Here is a 6611-nt window from a genome sequence, read left to right on the forward strand (position 1 = left end):
TGGAGCCAGTGAGGCAGGACAGCTTGGTCCCAAGAGGTGTTTCCAACAGCTCAACACACTGGGTGTGGCAGGCTGTGGCCAGAGTGCCTCTTCAGGCCTGGGTGGGGTCCCCCTGCAGGAACTCTAACAACTCTAGCCGGAGACTCCAGGACAGGACCCTGATCTCCCTGGGCCTTTCCTCCTGGTAGTTCGGAGTAATCCCGGCAGCCCGGATGAGTGGGTTTCCCCCAGCAAAGCACACCCTCTCCACCAAGGGACAAAGTGCTTGGTTAAACAGGTCTTGTTCCCTGTGCCACCCAACGAGGTGAGACCCTCAAACAGGGGTTGTCAGACATCCGATACAGGAGTGATCCTACTGGCATCGGCATCGGGCTGGTGCCCCTTGAGGTCAGAGGTCCCAGAATAAGGAGGAGGCACTTATCTTTGCTGTTCTCCAGCCTTCTTGAGTGACATCTGCAGGCACAGGAGCGAACCAGAGGAATATGGTCTGAAGTGAAACCCCAGCAAACTGCAGCTGCCCTACAGAAGAGGGACCTTACCATTGAAAGAAAAACAAAAGCAACAACAACAGCATCAACAACAAAAAAAAGTCCCCACAAAAACCCCATCCAAGAGTCAGCAGCTTCAAAGATCGAAACTAGACAAACTCATGGTGATAAGAAAAAAATCAATGAAAAAATGCTGAAAACCCGAAAGGCCAATGTGCCTCTTCTCCTTCAAATGACCGCAACGCCTCTCTAGCAAGGGCACAGAATTGGACAGAGGATGAGATGGACGAATTGATAGAAGTAGGTTTCAGAAGATGGGTAATAAAAAAACCTCTGCTGAGCTAAAGGACCATGATCTAAGCCAATGCAAAGAAGTGAAAAACCTTTATAAAAGATTAGAGGACCTGCTAACTAGAATAACCAGTTTAAAAAGGAACATAAATGACCTGATGTAGCTGAAAAACACAGCATGAGAACTTCGTGAAGCATAGACAAGAATCAACAGCCAAATTGACCAAGTTGAAGAAAGGATATCAGAGTTTGAAGACCACCTTGCTGAAATAAGGCATGCAGAAAAGATTAGAGAAAGAAAGAATGAAAAGGAGCACATGAAGCCTCCAAGAAATATGGGACTATGTAAAAAGACCAAGCCTATGATTGACTGGAGTACCTGAAGGAGATGGGGAGAATGGAAACAAACTGGAAAACACACTTCAGGATATCATCCAGGAGAACTTCCCCAACCTAGCAAGACAGGCCAACATGCAAATTCAGAAAATACAGAGAACACCACTAAGATACTCCATGAGAAGATCAACCCCAAGACACATAAATGTCAGATTCACCAAGGTGAAATGAAGGAAAAATTGTTAAGGCCAGCCAGAGAGAAAGGTCAGGTCACCTACAAAGGGAAGCCCATCAGACTAACAGCAGACCTTTCAGCAGAAACCCTATAAGCCAGAAGAGATTGGGAGCCAATATCAAACATTCTTAAAGAAAAGAATTTCCAACCCAGAGTTTCATAGCTGACCAAACTAAGCTTCATAAGCGAAGGAGAAATAAAATCCTTTCCAGACAAGCAAATGCTGGGGATTTTGTCACCACCAGGCCTGCCTTGCAGGAGCTCCTGAAGGAGACACTAAATATGGAAAGGAAAAACTAGTACCAGTCACTGCAAAAAACACACCAAAATATAAAGACCAAGACACTATGAAGAAACTGCATCAACTAGTGTGCAAAATAAGCAGCTAGCATCACAATGACAGTATCAAATTCACACATAACAATACTAACCTTGGCCGGGAGCGGTGGCTCACACCTGTAATCCCAGCACTTTGGGAGGCCAAGGCAGGTGGATCACCTGAGGTCAGGAGTTTGAGAGCAGCCAGGCCAACATGGTGAAAGCCATCTCTACTAAAAATACAAAAATTAGCTGGACATGGTGGTGGGCACCTGTAAGCCCAGCTACTTGGGAGGCTTAGGCAGGAGAATTGCTTGAACCCAGGAAGCAGAGGTTACAGTGAGCCGAGATCACGCCATTGCACTCCAGCCTGGACAACAAGAGTGAAACCTTGTCCAAAACAAAACAAAGAAATGAACCTTAAATGCAAATGGGCTAAATGCTCCAACTAAAAGACACAGACTGGCAAATTGGATAAAGAGTCAAAACCCATCAGTGTGCTGTATTTAGGAGACCCATCTCACATGCAAAGACACACATTGGCTCAAAATAAAAGGATGGAGTAAAATTTACCAATCAAATGGAAAGATTAAAAAAAAAAAAAAAAAAAAAAAAAAGAGGGGTCGCAATCCTAGTCTCTGACAAAACAGACTTCAAACCAACAAAGATCAAAAAAGACAAAGAAGGCAGTCCCAGCCGCCATCCCCAGACAGTGGGATCCTCGGGCTCCTGAGCTTCAGGATGGTTCATGCTAAGAGATGGACCCTGAAGAAGCACTTTGTTGGCAATCCTACTAATGGTGACTTTGAGCTGAAGATCGCTGAGCTCTCACCCTTAAAAATAGAGAGGTCCTGCTTGAAGCTTTGTTCCTCACTGTGGACCCTTACATGAGAGTGGCAGCCAAAAGAATGAAGGTGATACAATGATGGGTCAGCAAGTGGCCAGATTTGTGGAAAGTGAAAACGCAGCCTTACCAACAGGAACATTGTACTGGCTCCTTCAGGGTGAACAGCACACTCCATTTCTGATGGAAAAGATCTGGAAAAGCTGCCAACAGAGTGGCCTGACACAGTACCACTGTCTCTGGCTCTGGGGACAGTTAGCATGACAGGCCTGACTGCCTACTTTGGCCTACTTGACGTCTGTGGTGTGAAGGGTGGAGAAACAGTGATGGTTAATGCAGCAGCTGGAGCTGTGGGCTCTGTTTTGGGGCAGATTGCAAAGCTCAAGGGCTGCAAAGTTGTTGGAGCAGTAGGGTCTGACGAAAAGATTGCCTACCTTAAAAAGCTTGGATTTGATGTTGTCTTTAACTACAAGACAGTAGAGTCTTTGAAGAAACTTTGAAGAAAGCCTCTCCTGATGGTTACAATTGTTATTTTGATAATGTAAGTGGAAAGTTTTCAAACACTGTTATCTCCCAGATGAAGAAATTTGGAAGAATTCCCATATATAGAGTTATCTCTGCATATAACATATACATATCTACATATAATGCCTGTAATCCCAACACTTTGGGAGGCTGAGGCAGGTGGATCACCTGAGGTCAGGAGTTTGAGACCGGCCTGGCCAACATGGTGAAACCCCCTTCTCTACTAAAAATACAAAAATGAGCCAGGCATGGTGGCACCAGCCCACTTCCCCCAGGCCCAACCCCAGAGATTGTTATCTATCAGGAGCTTCACATGGAAGGGTTCATCGTGACCTGTTGGCAAGGAGATGCCCACCAAAAAGCTCTAAAGGACTTGCTGAAATGGGTCTCAGAGGGGAAAATCCAGTACCAGGAATACATCATTGAAGGATTTGAAAACATGCCAGCTGCATTTATGGGAATGCTGAAAGGAAATAATTTGGGGAAAACAATAGTGAAAACATGAAAAAAATGACACATGGAATCTGAAGGCCATTCAGGTGATTACTTAATTTTTCACCATTTAGCAAAACTGTATACTACTTTAAATGTCTAAGAAGTAGTACTTGTAATGGGTTGGACCTACCTAATAAAATGTATTTAAGTGGTATGTAATTAGTGATGGAAGATGAAAATTTCACAGTCAACAACAAGAAGCCACTTCACTGTTCACTATAGCTTCTTCTGAGTTGTGGTAGAAAATAATGGCTTTGGAGTTTGAAAGTTTACTTTCAACACTGCATGTTCTCACTCATAAGTGGAAGCTGAACAATGAGAAAACATGGACACAGGGAAGGGAACAACCCATACTGGAGCCTATGGGGGGTGGGAGAAAGGAGAGCATCAGGATAAATAGCTAATGCATGTACAGCTTAATACCTAGGTGATGGGTTGATAGGTGCAGCAAACCACCATGGCATATGTTTACCTATGAAAAAAAGCTACACATTCTGCACATGTATCCCGGAATGTGAAATAAAATAAAATTTAAAAAAAAGACAAAAAAGGGCACTACATAATGGTAAAAGGATCAATTCAACAAGAAGAGCTAACTATCCTAAATATATATGCACCCAATACAGGAGCACCCAGATTCATAAAACAGGTTCTTGGAGACCTATAAAGAGACTTAGACTCTCACACAATAATAGTGGGAGACTTTAACACCCCACTGTCGATATTAGATCAATGTGACAGAAAATGAACAAGGATATTCAGGACTTGAACTCAGCTCCGGATCAAGTGAACCTAACAGACATCTACAGAACTCTCCACCCCAAATCAACAGAATATACATTCTTCTCAGCACCATGTAGCACTTACTCTAAAACAGATCACATAATTAGAAGTAAAACACTCCTCAGCAAATGGAAAAACTGAAATCATAACAAAAGTCTCTTAGACCGTAGTGCAATCTATTTAGAACTCAGGATTAAGAAATTAACTCAAAACCACAAAATTACGGAAATTGAACAACCTTCTCCTGAATGACTCCTGGGTAAATAATGAAAGTAAGGCAGAAATCCAGAAGTTCTTTGAAACCAATGAGAACAAAGAGAGAATGTACCAGAATCTCTAGGATGCAGCTACAGCACTGTTAAGAGGGAGATTTATAGCACTAAATGTCCATATCAGAAAGCCAGAAATCTCAAATTGACAACCTAACTTCATCATTAAAAGAGCTAGAGAAACAAGAGCAAATTAATTAAAAAAAAAGCAGAATACAAGAAATAACTAACATCAGAGCAGAAATGAAGGAGATAGAAACACGAAAAGCCCTCCAAAAAAATCAATGAATCCAGGAGCTGTTTTTTTTTTTTGAAAAAATTAACAAAATAGACCACTAACTCGACTGATAAATAAGAAAAGACAGAAGAATCAAATAGACAATAAAAAATGATAAAGGTGATATCACCACTGACCCCGCAGAAATACAAACTACCATCAGAGAATACCATAAACACCTCTACACAAATAAACTAGAAAATCTAGAAGAAATGGAGAAATTCCTGGACACATACACCCTCCCAAGAATAAACCAGGAAGAGGTAAAATCCTTGAATAGATCAATAACAAGTTAAGAAATTGAGGCAGTAATTAATAGCCTGCCAACCAAAAAAAGCCCAGGACCAGATGGATTCACAGCCAAATTCTACCAGAGGTTCAAATAGGAGCTGGTACCTTTTCTTCTGAAACTATTCCAAACAATTGAAAAGGAGGGACTCCTCCCTAATTCATTTTATGAGGCCAGCATCATCCTGATACCAAAGCCTGGCAGAGACACAACAAAAAAAGAAAACTTCAGGCCAGTATTCCTGATGAATATCGATGCAAAAATCTTCAATAAAATACTGACAAACCAAATCGAGTAGCACATCAAAAAACATATCCACCACGAACAAGTCAGCTTCATTGCTGAGATGCAAGGCTGGTTCAACATACACAAATCAATAAATGTAATCCATCACATAAACAGACCCAAAGACAAAAACCACATGATTATCTCAATGGATGCAGAAAAGGCATTTGATAAAATTCAACATTCCTTTATGTTTACAACTCTCAATAAACTAGGTATTGAAGAAACATGTCCCAAAATACTAAGAGCTATTTATGACAAACTCACAGCCAATATCATACTGAATGTGCAAAAGGTGGAAGCATTCCCTTTGAAAACTGAAACAAGACAAGGACAAGAAAATCTAGGCAATATCATTCAGGACATAGGCATGGTCAAAGATTTTATGATGAAATAACTAAAAGCAATTGCAACAAAAGCTAAAATTGACAAATGGGATCCAATTGAACTACAGTTTCTGCACAGCAAAAGAAACTATCACCAGAGTGAACAGGCAACCTACAGAATGGTTGAAATTTTTTGCAACCTACCCATCTGATGAAGGGCTAATATCCAGAATTTACAAGGAACTTAAACAAATTTACAAGAAAGAAACAAACAACTCCATCAAAAACTAGGTCAAGTACATGAACAGATACTTCTCAAAAGAAAACATTTACAGGGCCAACACACATACGAAAAAAAGTTCAACATCTCTGATCATTAGAGTAATGCAAGTCAAAACCACAATGAGATATCATCTCATGCCAGTCAGAATAAGGATTATTAAAAAGTCAACAAACAATAGATGCTGGTGAGGCTGTGGAGAAATAGGAACACTTTTACACTCTTGGCGGGAATGTAAATAGTTCAACCATTGTGGAAGACAGTAAGGAAATTCCTCAAGGATCTAGAACCAGAAATACCATTTGACCCAGCAATTCGATTACTGGGTATATGCCCAAAGGAATATAAATCATTCTGCTATAAAGACACATGCACACATATGTTTATTACAGCACTATTTATAATAGCAAAGTCATGGAACTCCCAAATGCCCATCAATGATAGACTGGATAAAGAAAATGTGGTACATATACACTGTGGAATAGTATACAGTTATAAAAAGGAATGAGATCATGTTCTTTGCGGTGACATGGATGAGGCTGGAAGCCATCATCCTCAGCAAACTAACAC

The 6611-nt window shown here is 41.0% G+C and overlaps 1 pseudogene; it reads left to right on the forward strand.

The window, feature by feature from the left end:
* Positions 1-2409: 2409 nt before the first annotated feature.
* LOC126932376 (prostaglandin reductase 1-like) lies at positions 2410-3561 on the forward strand (annotated as a pseudogene).
* Positions 3562-6611: the final 3050 nt, after the last annotated feature.

The sequence above is a fragment of the Macaca thibetana genome, chromosome 1, assembly GCF_024542745.1.
Source record: "Macaca thibetana thibetana isolate TM-01 chromosome 1, ASM2454274v1, whole genome shotgun sequence".
NCBI lineage: Eukaryota > Metazoa > Chordata > Mammalia > Primates > Cercopithecidae > Macaca > Macaca thibetana.